The 23612-nt window shown below is 45.8% G+C and overlaps 1 long non-coding RNA gene and 1 pseudogene across 1 annotated transcript; both read left to right on the forward strand.

Moving 5' to 3' along the window:
* Nucleotides 1–103: 103 nt before the first annotated feature.
* LOC121141192 lies at nucleotides 104–5341 on the forward strand. Its single transcript, XR_005878079.1, has 3 exons — nucleotides 104–166; nucleotides 266–369; nucleotides 4677–5341. It is a non-coding gene; the product is annotated as an uncharacterized LOC121141192 (long non-coding RNA).
* Nucleotides 5342–8879: 3538 nt separating this feature from the next.
* Nucleotides 8880–8977, forward strand: LOC121141620 (annotated as a pseudogene).
* The last annotated feature ends 14635 nt before the right edge of the window (nucleotides 8978–23612 follow it).

The following is a 23612-nucleotide window of genomic DNA, read 5'->3' on the forward strand; positions in this document are numbered from 1 at the left end:
CGCCCTCTATCGGGCGAGAGGACTCTCCCCGCTCTTAGGTTCCTAAACGTTCACGGTCCGCGCGCTTCCGCACTACGTCAGCAGAGGGCGACCGTGACCTGTGCAAGGGGCCCTTCAAGGACGCATGCCGGAACCGTCTGAGCCTGCGCTTTAGAATCTTTGGGTGGTGAGGGCCGGGAGCAGGGGGGGCCGGGGGGGGCGACTACAGACCGAAACGTTTTGGGGGAAGAGCAAAATTGACGTGTATAGTCTCTCATCGTTCCAGTTTGTGACCTCTTGTGAAGCCATCTCAAATGACTCTTCCACCAGCAGACGATGAGTTCTGGCTTCTCTTCTGTAAACTGGGATAATACGGTCTATATGGCTTAGGTAAGGACTAAATGAAATAGATATGCAAAAAGGCATACTGCAAATGGTCGTTGCTATTATACCCCAAAGCTGAGACAGTGTCCCGGTAAGGCTGGTCTCGGCACTCCTGTTGCCATTACCTTCAGTCCTCTCAGAACCTGTTCCCCTATATGTCAGCTATGCTGTGAACCTGGGGTCATAAATTTAGGTGTCCCAACACCTTTCTCTTTGGCAGAGCCTTATAGTGCGAGTGAAGGGTTTCACGTATCACAACATTCTGTGTGAGAAATAAGGAAACTCCCCTCCCCCAAGTGAACAGCCCTTCCATCAGTCAAAAGAAAGAAAACGAGTCCCCTCTGCTACTTTTTGCTGTACCTCCGCAAACGAGTCCCCTCTGCAATGTTGTGTCTTTGATCACTCTCCAGCACCTTGGTGATAGAGTAAAGAATCGCAGGCAAGCTGGGCATGGTGGCGCTCTCCTTTAATCCCAGCTCTTGGGAAGCAGAAGCAGTCCCCAGTCAGAGCTACATAGACAGGCAGGGCAATACCACAACAGTGGTTCTTACTGCTGCCAACAGCTCCGCGAGTCCAGGTTCTCGAGGACTTAGTATTATGCCAGCCATCTGAGTTCCTAATGCCTTCCCTTTTCTTCCTCCTTTCTTCTAGATAGAATATGGGAAAGCCTGCCCTTGATGGCATGCTCACCTGCCAGCACGGAGCTGGGAGTTTTCTAGTGCTTATTCCACTTGACCCTCCTATCTCTGCACCTATTTGCTACTAAAAATTCATATTTCTATCTAGCTGCACGTTTAACATGTAACAGGATGAGTGGGGGATGGGGGGCTGGTGATTGTTGAGTTGGTTGGTTTGGAAGGTCTTTTGAGACAGAGCTGCACTGTGTAACCTTGACTGTCCTGGAACTCGCTCTGTAAACCAGGGTAGCCTCTGCCTCCCAAGTACTAGGATTGAAGGCGTGTGCCACCACAGCCAGGCAGGAAACTTTTAAAAGCTCTGTGATTTGACGAAGGGGGGTGGGGGTGAACACAACTTTAATCCCAGCAGAGGCAGGTGGATCTCTGTGAGTTCAAGGCCAGCCTGGTCTATGTAGTGAGTTCCAAGACAGCCAGAGCTAAGACAAAAGACTCCATATGGCAGGTGTGTGGTACATGGCTGACAAATGCCAGCACTTTGCTGGAAACAGAGGCAGCATGAGTTGAAGGGCAGCCTTGGCTATATGGTGAGTTCAAAGCCAGCCTGTGCTGCACAGCAAGAAAGACCCTGTCAACAAACAAAAGGGCTATGGAATCATAACATGTAGTCACAGTAAATACTGTATGAGCTTTTAGACTTGTTTGGGAATTGTTGTGTGCATATCTCAATAGCAAATATAAACAGAAAGCTGCACTTCATTCTATTTTGAGTACTGGGAGGTAGCTGGGTGGGTAGAGCGCTTGTTTAGCATGCAGGAAGCCCTGGGTTAAATCCCCAGCACTATATAAAAGCAGGTAAGGTGGAGCTGGACAGATGGCTCAGTGGTTGGAAGTGCTGACTATTCTTCCAGAGGACCTGGATTCAGTTCCCAGCACCTACCTACATGGCAGCTCACAAATGTAAAAGTAAGACCCTTGAGGCACAATCGGCCAGGCCTCACCCGCAGACTATTCTAATTTCCATTTCTAGCTCCTAGAGATCCAAGAGGCCAAGCTCCACCATACATGGGGGGAAAAGCCCCAGATCAGGCCACGAGAGCCCACCAATCCTTGAGCTTGCCCCCAAATCAGGGCATAAAATTCCACCAATCCCAGGCCACCTCCCGGTCCCCTAGAAACACAATGTAAAGCCTGCCTCCAGCTCAGCTCTTTGCTGCTTTTCTCCCAAGCAGAGGCAGCCACCCTCCTGTTTCCCCCAACAAATCTCTTGTGTGAGGTTTGTTGTGTGGTGCGACGTTGTGGTAGTCCTTGGCTCCCAACTACCGGGATACCTTTCCCCTCAGAGCTGTAAGCCCGACAGTGTACGGAACGGGGCTCCAGCCCCCAGCTCCCTCTAAGACACACGGAACCAAATGAGTTCAAGAGTGAGCCAAGGCCTGATAAAGGTGGCTCACCCGGCAAAGGAGGAAGGAGAGAACCGACGACAAAGTTGTGTCCTCTGGCCTTCGCTCACCCACACTAATAAGTTAGTAAGTTTCCTTAGCAAGTGAATGCAGGGCTGGCAAGACCATTCTGCCGGCAACTGTGTTGGCAGTACAAGCCTGAGCAACTGAGTCCCATTCTCCTAGAATCCATGATTGAAGAAGGCAGCAACCCTTGAATCCATCTGTGCTCTCTGGCACACGTGCACCTGTACCCACACACAATGTCATCATCGTTATCAACAGATATTTACTGATTATGTATACAGTGTTCTGCCTGCATGCATTCCTGTACACCAGAAGAGGGCACCAGACCTCATTATAGCCCTTTGTGGTTGCTGGGAATTGAACCCAGGACCTCTGGAAGAGCAGCCGGCGCCTCTGAGCCATCTCTCCAGCCCCTGTCGACATTTTCTAGGTGAATACAGCCGGACACAGTGGCACACAGCTGCAGTCCTAGCATGCGGAAGGCATTACTTTGCCTTCCTTTCTCTTTCTCCTTTCCTCCCTCTCTCCCTCCCTTGATAAAATGTAGCAAGTTCTAGGCCCTGAATTTGAGATCCCTAGAACTACCAAAAAAAAAAAAAAAAACCAAAACCAAAAACCCTAAAGCAAATGGCCTATATGTAGTCCTTACTTATTCACCACCTGAGTTAAATAAAAATTTTTAGCAGGCTGGTGAGACAGATACGTGGGTATAAGCACTTGTGGCCAAGCCCGGCACCCTGAGTTTGATCCCTGAAACCCATGTGATGGTAAAAGAGAAGTGACTCCTGCAAGCTGTTCCTCTGACCTTCACACACCACGGCATTTGCACACCCACACCCGTACACACACAGTAAGAAATACAGGAAACAATTATTCCTGGGGCGGGAGAGACGGCTCGGTGGTTAAGAGCACTTACTGCTCTTGTAGGGGATGGGTTCATTCCCAGCACCTGCATCAGGTGGCTCACAAATGCCTGTAACCCCAGTTTCAGGAGATCTGTGTTGCAGAATGTTAATTATGCAAAGATGTGTTGCATTTGTTTACTTATGTAAAAATGTGCTGCATTTGTTTCATCTGGCCTGCCTAAGGCACCTAGTAAAGAGCTGGACAGCCAATAGCTAGGCAGAAGAAGGATAGGAGGGGCTGCCAGGCAGAAAGAATAAGTAGGAGAAGAAATCTAGACTCCAGAGAAGGAGGACCCAGAGACGAAGGAGGAGAGAAAGAGACCTGCCCAGGACAAGAAGGCAGGGAAACACCAAGCCAGTGAAAGTAAGACATACAGAAGGAAGAAAGGTAGAAAGCCCCGAGGCAAAAGGTAGATAAAGAGAAACAGGTTAATTTAAATTAAAAGAGCTAGCCAGAAACGGGCCTAAACTAGGTTGGGCATTCTAAACTAATAATAAATCTCCATGTCATGATTTGAAAGCTGGATGGTGTCCCTAAAAGAAAAAGCCTGGTACATATCTGAAGCCCTTTTCTGGTCTCCATGGATGTCTGCATGAATATGGTGGAGACAAACTCATGAAGGCCTATATGCATACACACAGACTAAAAATGAAGTTAAAACATGACTTCCTAGCATTCTCCTCAAAGTGAGAGCGGTATTGCTTCATTCACTTTTCCATCCTCCCTCCCTCCCTGAAACTGAACCCAGAGCCCTGAGCTTATTAACTGTACCCAAACTGCACCCCCAGCCTCAGCTTTTGTTCCTAGACTGATATACATGTTCAGCCCTAACCCCAATTCTCATTATTGCTGCTTTGTCCCAGATGCTGACATCTGGCTAAGAATTTGGGGTTTGGGAGGAGATGAGAGGCAGACAAAAAAGTACTGAACCTCAAAGTGGCCCCCATGGTCCTGAGAGTGAGGAGATAGAGCCTAACCAAGTATGTGTAGCTGGGAAATGACATCTTTGGGGAAACTGGTGAGGAAAAACTCAGGCTTTTGTGACACTAAAACAAATAGTATTGCTGTGGTCAAGACAGCCTTGGCTTTTGGCCTTTTCTGCAGGTGTAAAACTGAGCTGCTGGGGAAAACGCCCATGTGTTAGAAGGCAAAATCAAAATCATTTGCCTCCAAGTGTGTGACTACCACCCAACAGTCATTGTCTTTAAGGAAGGGCTGCTTCATAAAGCATGGCCTGGCCCCTCTGGAGAGCCTTTGAACTGTTCTGAGAACAAGAATGACCTCAGCCCTTTCTTTCATCTAGGTACTCATGGGGAGAGACAGACTCCAAAGAAGTGAGCCATTTGTCACTCTACAATGGTCCCCCTCAAATTCTTCTCCAAATGGGAACCTATTTATCAAATTTATGTTGAACATCTACTTTGTATCTAGGCACTGTGGTATGTTCCCGATAGAACCCTGAGGGACCTAAATGATGGTGGAAAACATCAAAAGAGAATTAGAATACTAGAAATGCCATACTTGGCCAAGGGAGCTTTCTGCAGAGCTGTGTTTATAACACAAGTCTGTCTGCTGCCTAAACACGCAGGCAGGTGATTGGAAGTCAGAAAAACACAAGCAGGTCTGTTCCCTGTCATCCGAGGGCAGCTGGGGCAAGAGAGGGAGGAGCAGACCCTAGCCAGAACCATTTACCCCCTTGCAATCCATTATTTGTCTGTCTTATCTTCCAATGGCCAGGAGCAGCCTCAACTTTTCACAAAACATTCCTGGCCTAAAATTCTCTCTGTTCTTAGGCCATCAATAATAACAGATGCTCTGGACTCTAAATCCATCCAGCTTTAGAGTGTTAGGCAAAAAATCATTCCTCCTCAGCAGGCCTTTTCTTTTGTTAAGCAGCCCCCACCCAATCCCCTGGTGTGTTTAAAACTCCAGCCCCTCCCCCAAAAGAAAGCAAAAATAAAAGTGAAAAACCAGACACTATGATATGGACTAGTTAAGAAACTGTGTGACTTTGTGTGTTTTCTCTCATATGTGCACACCTTTAATCCCAACATTCAGGAGGCTAAGGCATGTGGGTCTTTGTGAGTTTTGCAAGTTCGAAGCCAGCCTGGTCTACAAAGTGAGCTCTCAACCAGTCAGAGTTACATAGTGAGACCTTGACTTCCTGCTTGTTTGTGTTTGTTTTTCACAAGAGGCTTTCTCTGTGGCCCTGACCACCCATCTAGGCCTCCTAAGTGCTGGGACTGAAGACATGAGCCACCACACCCAGATGAGACCCAGTTTTAAAAATAAAAAGAAAGTATATGTTTCATATGTGTCTGTAGGACATTAAAGTAAAAAGAGGAACCTGAAAAGGAAAAAAGAGATTTGAAGGAGAGGGACAAGATGGGGTAATGGAGTACATCTGTCATTAAAGCAGGGAGGAGTGAGTAAGACCAAAGTATAATGAAAGATTCATATGCAGATCCATATATGAAAATGTCACAGTGAAAACCTTTTCTTCACATGCTAACCAAAAATCTGAGAGAGGGCTGGTGAGGCGGCTCAGCACACACACACACACACACACACTACACGCACGCACGCAGGCACACACAAAATAAAAGGGAGAGTATGAGGGAAAATAGAGGCAGAGAGAAATTGTATTTAGCTGGCATTGTGTCAAATGCCTGGAAGTCCAGCACTTGAGAGATGAAGTCAAAAGGATCAGGAGTTCAAGGTCATCCTCAGCCACAGAGCAAGGTTCTCATTTGCCTTTGTCTCTGATATTTTGTTTTTAAGACAGGTCTCATGTAACCCAGGGTGGCCTCTGACTTTCTATGTAATTGAGACTGATCTTAAATTTCTGATCCTCCTGCCTCTACTTCCAGAGTGCTGGGATCACAACTGGGAGCCAGCCATCAGCTGGGTAATTTATGCTGTGCTGGGGATTTAACCCCTGGCTTCCTACAAGCTAGGCCAGCAGGCTACCGGCTGAGTTACAGTTCCAGATCAACACAAGGGTGTTTCTTGTACTGTCTACCTCTTCACTTTCTGTAGGAATCCTAAATCATTGTTGCATATTTGTTTATGAAATTTTATATTTTGATCTCATTATAGGTTTGTTTGTTTATTTATATATTGTAGTGTTAAGATTGATTGATCACAGGGCTTCTAGTAGGCAAACATTATAACATTGAACTTTATTCTCAATCCCAGGTTTTCATCTTTTTCTTTTCTTTTTTTTTTTCAAAAAGTGTATAGCACATTAGTGCGTGCGTGCGTGCGTGTGCGTGTGCGTGTGCGTGTGCGTGTGCGTGTGCGTGTGTGTGTGTGTGTGTGTGTGTGTGTGTGTGTGTGTGTGTGTGTGTGTGTGTGGACGGGGTGTTTAAATCAACATTACAGGTAGAAGACTAAGTAACTGCTTACATCTGGCTTTTTGCTCCGGTCCCTAATGACATTTAGCCTCCCCATCTAGAGACTATTTTTGTAGCCTCTGGTTTTTGCTGGCGGTCATTTTCCCCAAGAGAGGGACACAACCCAAGCCACACCAACAAGTGAGTTCATGGAAAGAGGGAGAAAAGGCTGGAGTTGTGCTGACCTTCTGCTTGTGAGCCAAGCATATATAAGCAGCTTCCGGAGGCCTGGAGCCACGGGTCATTTGCTTATTTATTTAGGTGGTGTGGACTGAGCTCAGAACCTTGGACTTTCTAAATATGACATCTGCTGCTGAGCTCCAAGGCTCTCTGATAAGCTGCAGTCTCCTGCCATTAACCCAGAAGAGGCTTTTCCTTTGTTGTGCCTTCCCTGGTGGTAGAAAGTAACTGCCCTGCATGCACTCCATCCCACGTCCCAGAGCATGTCCACAAAGCTAGCCATGTGCTCCACGGACCCCAGGTAGGACGGCTTTAGTAGTAGTAATAGCTGCTGCCCTTGTGCCAGGATAGCTGTCTCTCCATTTGGGGACTGCAGTAATTATGGTGATTTATGCTACCACAGTGAAAATTAGCAATCTGGTGAGGTAACTAAGAATGAATTCATCTCTTCCCAGAGTCCCTTCCACCCAGATGAGCCACCAAATAAAACCAGCATATGGGGCAATTAGGAGGGAGCCCTAACTGAGTCCCCCCCAGGCCAATAGTGATCCTAGGTCCCTAACAAGCATCCAATTGCCACACAATTGTTAGTGTGAGACTGAACTAGTCATAAACACCAACTTGTGGTTTAGCCTTTCAAAGTCATTTGATCCAGGATACGACCATCTTGGCCCATTTTGTTTAATTTTTTCCATTGCAAATTGACTGAAGGAGGAAAGGGAGGAAGAAGGGGAGGTAACCCTCTATTATGTGGGTTATTTTCACCACGTATTGGCTTTTTTAGCGTCAGCTGAATTTATATGAGGAGGAGAAGGAGGCAATGGCTCCGCTGATAAAGCCACATCGAGCAAGAAGACCTGAATTCAATCCCCAGCACTCACTTTAAAAATTAAGAAATACAATTCAAAAGCCAGGCAGGAGTAAATTGGGGGGATTGGAGGGTTTGTAGCTGGGATCTCAGTCCTGAGGAAGCAGAGACAAGAGGACCCTGAAGTTCAATGGCCAGCCAGTGGAAAACAGACACTGACCTCTGGCCTCTGTACGTGTGTGCACACATGCATACATACATATATACAGCACACTTTTTTATTCCAGCTGCAGATGGCTGGGAAACACTCTACCTACTTTAACACCTTCTTCAATGATGAAGGAGCTGTGGTTGTTCTGGCTAGATTCCAGCTAGGATTTACCTATGTATTTACATATTTATGTGTTTATTTCCTTTGCGGTTCTGGGAATCAGACACAGAACCTCACATATTGCTCCACTGAGCTGCGCTCCCTTGTGACTCCTTTAGTTAGCAGTTTCTGGTCTCCTTAGCCTTCTGCACTCTCCATAGCCACACCTCTTTCTAGTCCCATTCCTGAATACGGCCTACGAGTCTAAAGCAACTGCAGGCTCTGGACTGTTGAAAGTCCCTACCCATCATGCCCTTCTCTTTAAAAGCATGATGCAGTCATCTCCCAGAAGTCCATCCCAAAGCCTCGAATGCCATAAATATACAAATGTTTTCCAAACTGAAAAATACCTTGGCTTGCCCACAGCCACGTGGCTCGTCACAAATATTCTGTCACATGGTAGGAGACAGATATTCTGAGGCTAGACTGTTAGGAAAACTATAGTTCCTCCTTTTTTATTGTGCTGACAGTGTCATAAGGACACAGGCTTGTTAGGAAAAAGCAGTGATTTGGGAACACTTAAACTGCAATTTAGAAAGCCATTCCGCTATTTTGAGTCGTTGGCATGTCATACGCTATAATTACATCTGTGTGCCTGTATCGTGCCATGTAAATAATACAAGCATCTTTTTTATATTGACATGGACTAGATGCCTTCCTGATTCTTCACAGGCCAGGAAAACATTTAAAAGATCAAGATAGACCTCAAACTGAGCTTGCTCAGGCCCAGTTGAGAACACTGTGAGATCCTGAGTATCCAGCACATATACTAAAACTGGAATGAAACAGAGAAGATTAGCATAGCCCCTGCACAAGGTGACACACACAGAAAAAAGAAATTAGAGGGCACCACAGTCAATATCTGAGTTACATGAATGGCGTTTATAGTAGAAGGAATGCAATCAGCCTTGTTTGTGTGCTCATGATAATTTTAATATTAGCTCTGTAGGGCCTTTGTTGTCCAAGCTGGCCTAGAACTCATTTGAGCCTGGGTTCCAGTAGTTGTCCTGCCTCAGTGCCCCCAAGAAGCTATGGCTATACACACATAGCACTGTGCCTCTTTGTTTATGACCCCACCCCATACAGGGAGTTTTAAGCATTGGAAAAAGAAAGGGCATTGCTATTTATCAAGCACCTGTTTGAGCATATGTCTGAATACTTTAGGTATTGTTACCTTAACCCTGGGTCTGCAAGAAGATACAGGGCAGTGGGAAGATGACTAACAGGGACATCCAGCCAGACCACAAATGATGGAGTCTGTATTTTGGCTGCTTTTCAGAAGTAAATTTATGCAGAGTTGCCTTAAATCTTAACTGTATCTGCCAACTCCTAACAGCCATCTTGTCCCAGTTGAGAGGGCCATGGTTAGTCATCCACAGCTACCTGGAAAAAGGCCATCTGGGTGTGTCCCCTTGGGCTAGTAAGATGTCTTAGTGGGTAAGCGCATCTTCCTCAAGCCTGAGGACCTGAATGAGAGAGTTGACCTCAGACTTTTGTATTCCTCCACCATCTGGAGTGTTCACACACACACACACACACACACACACACACACACACACTCTCTCTCTCTCTCTCTCTCTCTCTCTCACACACACACACACACACACACACACAAAATAAATAAATGTGACCAAAATTTAAAACAAAACAACAAAGGAATTATCCCCTTGATCACTTGAATTTATTAGCACTCTTGTTCACAGGGAGATCTCTTTTTTCCCCTTTAGAACACAGGGAAAGCTTGCTCTTTGGGCAATGTCCGACTATTTCTGTTAACATAAAATAAAGCCCACCTGGAGCCAGGGAGATGGCTCAGCAGGTAAAGTTCTTGCTGCCAAACCAGCCACCTGAGTTTGCTCCCCAAGGCCCACTTGGTAGAACTGACTCCCAAAAGTTGTCCTCTGACTTCTACATGGCCACTGTGGCCAGAAGAAGGTGGCAGATCCCCTGGAATTCAAGTTACAGATGGTTAAGAGCTTTTATGTGGGTGCTGGGAATTGAACCCGGGTCCTTGAGAAGAGCAGTCGGTACTCTAAACTGCTGAGCCAGCTCTCCAGACCCCCAAATACTATTTTTTTTGTTTTGTTTTTTGGTTTTTATGAGACAGGGTTTCTCTGTATTGTTTTGGAGGCTATCGTTCCAGCCCAGCCTCGAACTCACAGAGATCCGCCTGCCTCTGCCTCCCGAGTGCTGGGATTAAAGGCGTGCGCCACCACCGCCCGGCTCCAAATACTATTTTTAATGTATTGGTTTACTATAGCTTTAAGGTTTTTTTTTCATGTATCTTATGTGTGTATGTGGTGTGTATGATGTGTGTGCATGCATGTGTCTGTGCTCATATGTGTGAGTGGAGGTGTGCATATGTGTGAATGAAGGATAACCTGAAGCATTGGTCCTCACTGTTCTCTCTGAGACAGCACTTGTTTGCTGCTGTGTGCACCAGACTCCATGACCTCTCAGCCTCCCATCTCATTGTAGGAGTACTGTGATTACAGGCAACACTACCTCATCTGACTTTATGCAGGTTCTGGGGATTAAACTGAGGTCCTTACCCTGGTGAAGCAAGTAACTTACCCATTGAGCAGTCTCCCTTGCCCTTTATTTGTTTTTGTTGTTGTTGCTGTTGTTTTGTTTGTTTGTTTTTTAAGACAGGATCTCACTATGGAGCTCCTTCTGACTTAGAACTTGCTATGAAAACCATGGTAGCCCTGAACTTGAAGATGATCCCCCTGCCTCTGCCTCCCAAGAACTGGGATTATAGGCAAGCACCACTAGACCTGGATTAAATTTGTTTTGTTTTGTTTGGGACAGGGTTTCTCTGTGTAGCCCTGGCTATCCTGGAACTTGCTCTGTAGACCAGGCTAGCCTCACACTCAAAAATCCTCCTGCCTCTGCCTCGAGAGTGCTGGGATTAAAGGAGCATACTACCATTGCACAGCCTAAATTTCTTAATATAGAAAAAAAATCTCTTAACCAGTCATGGTGGTGCGCAGCTTTAATCCCATCATTCTGGAGGCAAAGGTAGGAGGATCTCTGTGAGTTCAAGGCCAGCCTGGTCTACATACTGAGCACCAGAAGAGAAATATATATAAAGCTCCTATCTCAAAACAACAGAAGAAAGAAGAGGAGAAGAAGAAGGAGAAGAAGGAAAAGGAGAAAGAGAAGGAGGAGGAAAGAAATGAAATGAAATGAAAAAAGAAAAAGATTTTTCATAATTTTCTGCACTTTCCCTTCTCCCTTATGAGTTTGAAGCCTATGTTATGGAACACAGAAGAATTTCATGTTCACTGAGGTTCTAGTATGCCTCCACTAGTGTCTTTTGTCAGTTCTGTTAGTAACTCATGGGTAAGCTTGCATCTTTTTTTGTTTTTAATAAAGTTTTAACTCATGTGTAGGAGTGTTTTGCCTGCATGTACATCTATGCACCATGTTCATGCCTGGTGCCCATGGACTGCATGGATCCCTGGAACAGGAGTTACAAATGGTTGTGAGCCACCACCATATGGGTGCTGGGAATCGAACCCGAGTCCTTTGGGAAAGCAGCCAGTGCTCTTAACCTCTGAGCCAGCTCTCCAGCCCAGCTTGCATCTTTTATACATGGTGTGTGTGTGTTCGTTTGTACACACATGTGAGTACAGACATCTATAGAGCACAGAAGAGGTAGCTGGAGTTACCAGCAGTTGTGAGCCACCCATTGTGAGTGCTCGTAACTGAACTCAGATCCCTCGCAAGAGCAGGCAGTGCTCTTAATCACTGAGTCATCTCTCCAGCCTCCGCACTAATTTTTTAGTTTGTTTTCAAAGCTAGGGATTAGACCCAGAACCGTGTATTCTAGGCAAGCTCTCTCTACCACTTAGCTGTATCTGCAACTACAACTAGTTCCTGTTTTCACCAGAGAGAACAGGTGTAGAGAGGTAATGCGACTCCTAGTAGGGCTGCAAGCTCAAGGGGACCTCCCAGCCCCTGGGACTGCTACCAAGGTCTTACCTCTGAGTTTACCTAGGTGTGTCTTCCTGAGTCTGATTAACCTAAGAACCATTCCCTCTACCTTCTTACCCCTCCCATCCCCCACTCCCCTATCCCCTATCTCTGTCATAGTTGATTGGTTGGAAAAGGCAGCAGATCCACATTAGGCCAACCAGACTTCTACTCCATGATTATTTTTTTAAACTGGAATTGTTTCTTGGTTTTCGATTTTTTGAGGCAAGGTTTCTCTGTGGCTTTGGAGCCTGTCCTGGAACTAGCTCTTATAGACCAGGCTGGTCTTGAACTCACAGAAATCTGCCTGCCCCTGCCTCTGCCTCCTGAGTGCTGGGATTAAAGGCATGAGCCATCGTCTCCAGGCCAGACAAGGTCACATCTGATACGGCTGTGAACCATGAGATACCAGAACTACTATTTTCTACTGCTTACTGGATAAAACCATCTTTATACAACTAGGGAATGGCAGGAGAAGGAGGCTTGGCTGGGAGGGTGGGACTTCTGAGTCCCTGCTCTATTTCCTTCAGGAAACCAAGATCACAGGTACAGATCTTCCCCTGACAACATGGAAATGAGCAGGGCAAACCACCAAACCCAGCCCCTTTGACTTCATGTGAGTCACACACAGATCAGCCTTAATTTGTTGCTGTCCTACAGATGTAGAACATTTCAAGATGACTTGTGTCCCCCAGGGCATGAGTTCAGAAGGAAGTACTACATTCCCAGAGTGGGACCGTCAGCACTGGACTCAAATCAGTCTCATGTAGACACACCCAGGATCTCCTGCAAACTCAGAGGGATGAGAGGGCAAAATAGGACAAAGGAAAGGTAATAGGCCTCCACAGGATTGCATTCTTTGCTGTTACAAAGCACTTTCCCACCTGTGGTCTTGTCTTGACTCTGTAGCAAGCCTGGAGGGACAGAAAGCAGGTACAGTCTTGACTACAGATACAGAAGAGCTAAAAGACACTTAGCACAGCGCCAGAGGCATGGCAGTTGCTCAATTTGTTCATTCATTCCATGGGCTCCCAAAATTCAAGGACCACTTGATGAAATGAGAAAATATGGCTTCATGCCATGAAGTGACTCATCTACTATAACAGATAAGCTGAAGAGAGTGTACTTGCTCAGCATGTCCAGGACTGGGTTCAAGCCCCAGCACAAACAACAAACAAACAACAAAAAAACAAGCAAATAAATCACATTTTTAAAAAGTCAAGTGTGGTATTATGCTCCTATAATCCTAGATCTTGGGAGATAGGAGGATCAGAAGTTCAAGGACTGCATGGAGAGTTCAATGCCAGCCCACTAGTCTAGTCTACATGAGATTCTGTTTAAAAAAAAATAGCAGCTAGGAAGAGGGCACTGAGACTGAGTCCCAAACCGTGAATACTGTGTGTGTGTGTGTGTGTGTGTGTGTCTGTGTGTGTGTGTGTGTGTGTGTCTGTGTGTGTGTGTGTGTATCTGTGTCTCTATGTATGTGTGTTTGTATAGGGGACACAGGCTTAGATTTTAGTCCCCAAAACCTTACTGTTTTGTTTTGATTTTTTTTTTGAGGTAGGGTCTTTCACTGACCTGGAACTTGCCAAGTGAGGTCTGGCTGCCCAGTGTGCCCAGAGTTTTGTTTTGTTTTGTTTGTTTGCAGTATTAGGGAAAGTAGATCTAACATCACAAGGTCTCACTTCTCAAGCAAATTCTATCAGGACCCTGTGACTCAAGCACAAAAAACATTCAAGGGGCAAAAGGGAATTATAGCAGAAGCTGGCAAGTGACTGGGCACAGAGCCCAGATCACTGTTTGCTGCTCTACGGTACATGACATTAATCGAAGGAGACGGCAGGGGCATTCCATCTCCTAAAGCCCACAGAGGCAAAAACCTCTGCCCTTTCATTAGCAGGCAGCCCCAGGAATAGATTACGTGAAGCCCCTGTTCTGTGCACGAACATGATTCAGACCTGTCAATCCTCAAGTCCCTTGCCACCAGAAGAATATCGGCTCTGAAATCATAGGCAGAAATTAGATCAAGATGTAAATTCGGGCAGAGGCGTAACTGTCACTTGGGGAATTCCCACCCCAGCTGAAGCTGCCTTCTTGCATCCCCTAAGAGGCATCTGTCACTCACTCTCCTGGCACCTGACAGATGCTTCTGTTCTCTGGTGTTTAGAGAACCCCAGTTAAATTGGGGTTCCAAAGGCAACCACCATGTCATAGCAGGGAAGAAAAAGGAGCTGGGCTTGGGTATTTGCAATGTGTCTTTTACAGGCTCCGTTGACTGGGAGGGTGGTTTAATGCCCAGTTATCGGACCCACAACCAGGGGGCCCTTACACAGGAAACTGGTTTCACCTGGCATACTCTTCTGTGCCTCTTAGTTGACCTACATCACACTTATGCCTATGTGGCCCTTACTGTAGTGGCCTCTGCCCCTGGCATCCCTGGGGAATATCCAATGTGGGTTTCTGCTAGCTCTTCAGATGGAAGGCACACATCCAACCACAAAAGGCAAAAGATGCAAAGATACTGACTTACAAATCCCAGGCAAGGAAGGACAGAGTTAAGGGCATATTTCCATCCCAAGTCTTGAAAGTGAATGGAGAGCCAGGCAGAGGAGAGACAGTAGATACGGAATAGGATTTGGGTTACTAAGCACCAGGGCAATTGCCTATGGTCTATTTAAACTTTACATCTTTTTTGTTTGTTTGTTTGTTTGTTTTTCCAAGACAGGGTTTCTCTGTGGTTTTGGAGGCTGTCCTGGAACTAGTTCTTGTAGACCAGGCTGGTCTCGAACTCACAGAGATCCGCCTGCCTTTGCCTCCCGAGTGCTGGGATTAAAGGTGTGCGCCACCAAAGCCGGGTTTAAACTTTAAATCTTGAAGTGATGGGAGAAGAAAGAAAACCAGTTAGTTATTCAGGAGAAATTGTGTCTAAGTTCTCTCTGTCCACAACTTTGGCCATTTGAGCCCATTATTCTTTTTTTTTTTTTTAAAGATCTATTTATTTATTTGTTATGTATACAGTGTTCTGTCTGCATGTAACCCTGCAGGCCAGAAGAGGGCATCATTACAGATGGTTGTGAGCCACCATGTGGTTGCTGGGAATTGAACTCAGGACCTCTGGAAGAGCAGTCATCGCTCTTAATCTCTGAGCCATCTCTCCAGCCCGAGCCCATTATTCTATTTTGAAGCAATTTTGATTGCATTTTATTTCTTTCTTAGGAGACACACACACACACACACACAAGTGGATGTCAGAAGACAACCCAAAAGAAGTCAGTTTCCTCCTTCTACCTTCTGAGTCCTGGGGATTGAACTCAGGCTGGCAGGTTTGGCAGCAAGCACCATTACCTGCTGAGTGACCTCACCAGCTCTATTCTACTTTGTTTTTATTTTTGAGGAGGTGGTCTCACGCAGCCAAGGTTGTCCTAGAACTCCTGATCCTCCTCCCTTCAATTCCAGAGTAGTGGGATTACAGTGTATGCAGTGCTGGGGAGGCAATCTGGGTCCCTGTGCATACTAGTCAAGTGCTCTACCAATTAAGCTGCAGCCCAATCCCTAGTATTCTGCTTTCTTTTTTTCTTTTTGTAAAGTATTTACCCTATTTTAGGTGTGGGAGTATCTTGCCTGCATGTAGTAGGTGCACTGTGTGCACATCTGGTGCCCTCAGAGGCACGAAGAGGGCCTCAGATCTCCTGGAAGTGGAGTCATTAACAGTTGTGAGCTAGCATATGGGTGCTGGGTACCAAACCCCAGTCCTTTGCAAGAGCAATATGTGGTCCTAACCACTGAGCCGTTTCTCCAGCCCCATCAGTGTTCTGCTTAAGATGCCTAGGCAGCAGCCTATAACACATCTTGCTATAGCAACAGATAAATGAAGTGGGTGCGAATCTCTAACTCAAACCCTTTCTAACTACTGAGCCATTTCTATAGCCCTTTGGCTACATAATGGATTCAAGACTATCCTAGGCTACACAAGACCCTGCCTCAAAGAGAGAGAGACAGACAGACACACAGACAGACAGACAGACAGAAAATTGAGAACTAAGTATAGACTAACTACTGTAGGCCATTTAAGAGCAATTTAAAAGCTCTTTGTGCAAGGGTCAGCCTTGACTCTGCTCACACGTAACCCTAACCCTAACAAGGCGAGGGTTGCAAGAATGGAGCAGAAGGATCCCAGATTTGAGACCAGCTTGGGCTGCATAGCAAGAGGCCATTTCAAGAAGAGGAGGGAGAGAGAGAGGAGGAGGAAGCCCATCCTCCAGACTGGTGCTTATATGTCATGCGAATGTCATAGATTCCATCTCAGCACTGAACTCCCTCTCTGACTGCCCCTCCCCCCAAAACCCAACTCTATCTTACTTCAGAATGGTGTCAGTCCAGCATCTATGTATCCCACCTATTGTCTGGACCATTGATGATTACTCAGTAACTTTGCTGTAAAACTTAATGAGCCTCTGCCAGGCAGTGTTGGCCCACACCTTTAATCCCAGCACTTGGGAGGCAGAGGCAGGCAGAAATCTGTGAGTTTGAGGTCAGACTGGTCTGCAGAGTGAGTTCCAGGACAGCCAGGACTGATTCAGAGAAACCCTGCCTCTAAAAACAAAACAAGCAAAAGCCTTGATTAAGTCTCAGAGAATTATGACTTTGAGGTCCCTTTCCTGAACACATTTTTTCAGGGGAAACTTTTGAACATTTAACTTCCATATAGGTAGAGGCTGTGTAATAAGTATGCAGCTCTATAATTTGTTCCCCAAAACAGTGATGAACAGAGACCCGAGCCAGTTGAGAGACAACTGCATATTTTTAATGCTCTTTAGGGACATCCTAAAATAAACTTTTTTGTTTTCTTTTTTTTTTTTTTTTTTTTTTTTTTGGTTTTTCGAGACAGGGTTTCTCTGTAGCTTTGGAGGCTGTCCTGGAACTCACTTTGTAGACCAGGCTGGCCTGGAACTCACAGAGATCCGCCTGCTTCTGCCTCCTGAGTGCTGGGATTAAAGGCGTGCGCCACCAACGCCCGGCTTGTTTTCTTTTTCTTAAGTTGGAGGAGAAGAATGAGGGGTTATGGTTTGATGATTTCAGAGTTTCGGTTCTGTAGGAGAAGAGCTCCGTGGATGGCAGGTGGCAGTGGTTACACAATGACATGAATGAACCCAGTGTCATTAAACTTTATTCCGGGAAGCTGCTAAGAGGTAAATTTCATGTAAACATGCACTTTGTCACAAAATTTTGGAGACATGAAGATAGTTACTCTTCCACTCAAAACTACTAAATCATATCCCACACATCCATTATGTTCAAAAAGAGGGTCTAGGGTACAGCTCAGGGATAGAGCATATACCCATCAGGCCCTTAGCATAATCCTTACAGGAACTAACAAATGGGGCAAAACTTTTAATAATAAAGCAAAAACCCTCCAATAGCAACAGTGGCTCCTATCTTAATGTTGTGTGTGTGTGTGTGTGTGTGTGTGTGTGTGTGTGTGTGTGTGTATCATGGCACGTGTGTGGCAGTCAAGAGACCAACTTTATGGAACTGGTTCTCTCCCTCTACCCTTATGTTGATTTTAGGGATTGAACTCATGTCAGATTTTTTGAAGCAAGTGCTTTTGCCCACTTGATTTATCTTGCCAGTCCTTTCATTCTTAGATATTTACTATTTTTTAATCACTTATTTATTAAAAGGGTGTCTCACTGGCCTGGAAGTCATCAATCAAGCTAAGCTGGCTGGCAAGCCCCAAGAATCCATCTGTCTCTGCTTCCCAAGTGCTGGAATTACAAGTATTCTCCATCAAACCCATTTCATCCCTTTCTTCCTTACTTCCCCCTCTTCTCATTTTTCTTCTTGTTTTTGAGACAGGTTTTCGTTCTATATGCCTGGGTGGCTGTCTTAGTTAGGCTTTTATTTAATTGGAGTGGCTTACAGATTCAGAGGTTTGGTCCATTACTCTCATGGTGGGAAGCACGGCAGCATGCAGGCAGACATGGTGCTGGAGAAGTAACTGAGAGTTCTACACCTGAATTAGGAGGCAGCAGGAAGACAGAGTGACACTGGGCCTGGCTTGAGCTTTTGAAACCTCAAAGCCTGCCCCCTGTTACACACTTCCTCCAATAAGGGGACACCTACTCAAACAAAACCACACCTCCAATAATGACACTCCCATTGAGTCTACGGGGGGGGGGGGCATTTTTAATCAAACCTCCACAATGGCCTATAACTCACTGTATAGACCAGGCTAGCCTTGAACTCAGAGATCCTACTGCTCCTGCCTCTCAAATGCTGGGATTAAAACAGTGCACCACCAAACCCCACTAAGCCCAGCTTGCTTGCTTGTTTTCTTTCTTCTTTCTTCTTTTCTTTCTTTCTTTGGTTTTTTGCTACAAAGTTTCTCTGGCTGTCCTGAAACTCACTCTGTAGACCAAACTGGCCTCAAACTCACAGAGATCCACCTGCCTCTGCCTCCGAAGTGATGGGATTAAAGACGTGTGCTAACATACCCAATCCACAAAGGAAACTTTAAAGGACTAAACTATCCTCCTATATCTCCTTCCCCACTAATTTTTTCTAAGATTTATTTTATTTATTATGTATATAGTGTTTGTCTGTATGTTTTGCCTGTATGCTAGAAGAAGGCATCAGATCTCATTTGAGATGGTTGTGAGTCACCATGCAGTTGCTGGGAACTAAACTCAGACCTCTGGAAAATCAGTCAGTGCTCTTAACCTCTGAGCCATCTCTCCAACTCTTCCCCACTGTTTTTTGAGACAGTGTCTCCGTACATAGCCCTGGAATTCTCACTATGTAGACCAGGCTAACCTTGAATTTACGGAGATCTTCCTGTCTCTGCTGGGATTAAAGATGTGTGCCACCATGCCCAACCCAGTGTGTGTGTGTGTGTGTGTGTGTTGGTGTTTCTCTTTTTTTTAAGATTTATTTATTATGTATACAGTGTACTCTGAATGTATTTCTGCACACCAGAAGAGGGCACCAGATCTCATTATAGATGGTTGTGAGCCACTATGTGGTTGCTGGGAATTGAACTCAGGACCTCTGGAAGAGCAGTATGTGCTCTCAATCGTTGAGCCATCCCTCCAGTCCAGAAGGAAAGATTCTTATGAAACAGTAGGAAGGGAGCCATTTGTAACTCCTTGTAAAAAGAGATTGGGTCAAATGAAGATTAACTGTAAGTCATCCAGGTGATGGATGACTGACATACCAAGGTACATGAACTGAAACTAGCTGTTCCTGAGAGATGGAGCTCATCCTGAAGCAATGGGACAAATTGTGACACACTTGTTTCCATGTCTTCTCCTCGGTCACTCATTAACATCCAAGTATCCAGCCAAGTCAGTCACCCAGGAGATGGCTGGTTCTTGCCAAGTCACAAACCCTGGGCCATGCAGCAAGCTCTGCCTGAAAGTTTACTGAAGGCAGGAATGCAACGCCTTTGGCAAGCGAAAGGACTAGATTGGCTTCTTATCCTTGTCCTGATTTCCACTTCCAATGTGGGGAAGACCACAGGCTGGAAAAAAAAACCCTTCTGTCCTCAGGGATCTTGGAAAACTTCACCTAGGAAACATTTAGAAGCAACAATTTGAATCAAGACCAAGCCTAAGTCTATATCTTTCTTCACAGGCCTTCTCAAATAATCTCCTGGCAGGGCAGGCTGCTTCTACTGTTGCAAAAAGAATTCTTCCAACTTAACTTCTCTGAGCATTAATCTTGTCTCCGTATAGTGGGATCATGTCATCACACGGCTGCCTTAGGAAATTGAGAAGACTGAGCCTGGTATGATGCAAAGCTGTCGCCATCATCACCGTCATTATCCCAGGTTACTGCTAGTTGTCTTCATCTCAGCCAGCCCTTTGCCAAGCCCTTCCTCTCCCCATCATTATCATTTATTTCAAGTTGTTTTCCTTGGCTCCCATTTTTGTTCCATCCACAGATTTCTTCTACATACCATCTACTTTTAATAGCAAGAGCCTAACAAGGTCGTTTCCACAACCCTCTATCTTATTGGAGATCAGCAAACTGGATGCTGCTCTATCCAGAGATAATTATGGTCTTATTTACCAAAAAGCTGACCTTGAAAAGCTGCATTTGAGACACAAGGTGACCAACCTTCTTGGGTCGCCTGTTGCTGGTATTCTCAGGATGGGATTTTTTAGTGTTCCAAATTGCGGAAGTCTTGGGCAAGTTGGCCACCCAGATGTAGAAGAACAGAATTGAGGCTCTGGAACCTGGATTCAAAATCCAAATCTGCTATTTCCAAGCTATCTAATCTTAGAGAAGTCACTTAACCTCTCTGAGACTCTGCTTTCTCACTATTAAATGGAGACAGTGCTGGCAAGATGGCTCAGCGGGTAAAGGTGTTTGCCAATCAAACCTGACAACTGGTTTCATTCCCAGAACCCATATCAAGGTGAAAGATGAGAATGCTGTATAGTTGTCTTCAGACCTCCATGGGTGTGTCATGGCACTCTCTCTCTCTCTCTCTCTCTCTCTCTCTCTCTCTCTCTCTCTCTCTCTCTAATAATGAATACTTTTTTTAGTATTCGTTTTGCCAATAGTTCAAGGATAACCAGGACTGCATAGGGAAATTGGCACGAGCTTGGGTTACATGTATCAAAAAAAAAAAGAAAGAAAGAAAGAAAGAAAGAAAGAAAGAAAGAAAGAAAGAAAGAAAAAATGTGGACACGGTGGTATTTGGTTTCCTCTAACTACAAGGTTCAGGAGTAGTTGTGGATGTTGCTATAGTTTTTGTTTGTTTCTATTCTTTGCTATGGCACTGTGGTTTTAGTATACATTCCTTGCCCACTTTGTATGTGTCAGGCTTGTCAGTGTTGATGACTTTAAGTACTCCAGCAGGCATCTTAACCCTGAATCAAGAAACATTGAATCATAGCCAGATGTGGTGGAACAGGCCTGTAACATCAGCACTCTGGAAGGAGAGGCAGGAAGATCAGAAGTTCAGAATCACCCTTGGCCACATCCAGAGTTTGAGGCCAACCTGGGCTACATGAAATTCTGTCAGAAAGAAAGAGAGGCTGTGCTTCCTCTAATCATCTTTTACTATACTGTGCCTACATCATGGAGAGATGGCTCAGTGACTGACAGTACTGGCTGCTCTTGCAGAGGACACAGTTTCGGTACCCAGCTCAGCCATCTGCAACTCCAGCTTCGGGAGATCCAATGCCCTCTTCTGATCTCCATGAACTAAAAGCATGCACGCTTGTGAAGGCTTCCCTAGACCCAAGATAAATGATGAATGGATGTTTCATTGGGGATCAGCTTACGCAGATAATAAAGAATGGCTGTAGCTTTTCTGATCCAGAGGACGCGGTCTCTGCCCTCCAGTTCCTATCCGAAGCCGGGGTGGGGGGTGGGGAACATGAGCGGAAGAGACTGCCCCATGCTTCCCAGTCTTCTGCACAACTAAAGTCACGCCCAAAGGGGTGTGGCCTCTAACACAAATACACTAATACACTGGCAAGGCTAGATGCTGCTAAATGCTTGTTTACAGGTACACATGCTGGCAAAACACCCTTACACATAAAATAATAAAATAAATAAAAACAAACAAGCAAAAAATACAAACATATATTTATTTGTTTGTTTGTTTATTTCGTTGGTTGGTTTTTCCAAACAGGGTTTCTCTGTGGCTTTGGAGGCTGTCCTGGAACTCGCTCTTGTAGACCAGGCTGGTCTCAAACTCACAGGCATCCACCTGCCTCTGCCTCCCAAGTGCTGGGATTAAAGGGCCACGACCGCCCAGTCAAATATGCATTTATTAACATTATGTATTTATTGCTTTTCTCATCACTGTTAATCACCAAAGGAAGTCAGGACAGGAACTCAAGAGGGCAGGAACCTGGAGGCAGGAGCTGATGTGGAGGCAGGAGCCCCATGGAGGGGAGCTGCTTGCTAGCTTGCTTTTCATGCCTTGCTCAGCCTATTTTCTTTCTTTTTTTAAATAAATAAATAAATATATATGTATATATATATATGTATGTATATAGTGTTCTGCCTGCATGTATGGTTGGACACCATAAGAAGGCACCAGATCACATTATACATTATAGATGGTTGTGAGCCACCATGTGGTTGCTGGGAATTGAACTCAGATCCTCTGGAAGAACTGCCAGTGCTCTTAACCTCTGAGACATCTCTCCAGCCCCAGCCTGCTTTCTTATAGAACCCAGGACACCAGCCCAGGGATGGCACCACCCACCATGGGCTGGGCCCTCCCCCACTGATCACTGATTGAGAAAATTACTTACAGCTGGATCTCATGGAGGCATTTCCTCAACCGAGGCTCCTTACCCTCTGATGACTCTAGTTTGTGTCAAGTTGACACTCAAAACCAGCCAGTACAATCACCAAGACCAAAATATCCGTGACAGAATTGGAACCAGAAAAATCGTTATGTGCATATCCTCTTTCATAACTCATCCACTGCCTACATTTGATCCTTCTTTGTGCCCTTATATTTATCCTTCCTTTGTTCTCTTCATGTTGTACCATCCCCACATGCACCTGTTTACACACACACACACACACACACACATTCTCTCTCTCTCTCTCTCTCTCTCTCTCTCTCTCTCTCTCTCTCTCTCTCTCAAACAGCTGGGCCAGCTCTCCAGCCCCCAAACGCATGTTTAAATGCAAACTTCTCTCTGTGTAGCCCAGGCTGCCCTCAAACTCACTGCTCCTCCTACTTCAGTCTCCCAAGTGCAGGGGCTGCATGTCTGCACCATCACACCTAACTCACAGCCAGTTTCTAACCCCGAGATCCCAGAGAAAGGAGAGCACAGATGAGGGACCAGAGCCGGTCGCCAGTCTTCAGCCTCCCAAGCTTCCTCAGCCTGGGGAGTTACCTCTGCTTCTGGAGGGAGGAGGGAGCACGGATGGACGCTTGTGCTACGGAGGCTAGAGCATTACAGTCCTATTTATGGTTTCCTGCTATGCTGGGGGTGGGACCCAGGGTCTCATGAATGCTAGCCAAGTGCCCTGCCACCTCCCTCCCAGCCTGTAACACTTCATTTCCCATATCAAGCACCAGCCACTTCTCACCTCCAGGCTTTGCCAGAGCACGGAACTGATTTCTGTCCCCAGGTGTGGAACAATTTGAGCTCCACTGAGGCTTGCTCTGCCCTGGCTGGGTCTGTTTGTTTCCTCCTCCTTTGGACTTCCTCCTGGCCTACAACAAACCTACTTTCTTGCCTGCGTCTTCCCCTCCTGTGGGTGTGAAGGCGTTGGGTCTAACACTGGCAAAGACGGAGCAGCCGGCAGCCTCAGGTGCCGGAAAACACTACTGGCATATTTACTCTGGAAATGGAAGGTGTGGGAAGCTAACTCTTCTTTTTTTTCTGGGTTTTGTCTTCTGTTTGTTTGGTTTGAGGGTTGTTGAGACAAGGTCTTCCTAGCTAGGTCATTCAGACTGGCTTGGAACTTGAGATCCTTCTGCCTCCACTCCAAGTGCTGAGATCTGTAATGTGGCTACTACACCTG

This window comes from Mesocricetus auratus, unplaced genomic scaffold (genome assembly GCF_017639785.1).
Source record: "Mesocricetus auratus isolate SY011 unplaced genomic scaffold, BCM_Maur_2.0 Super-Scaffold_100007, whole genome shotgun sequence".
Lineage (NCBI taxonomy): Eukaryota > Metazoa > Chordata > Mammalia > Rodentia > Cricetidae > Mesocricetus > Mesocricetus auratus.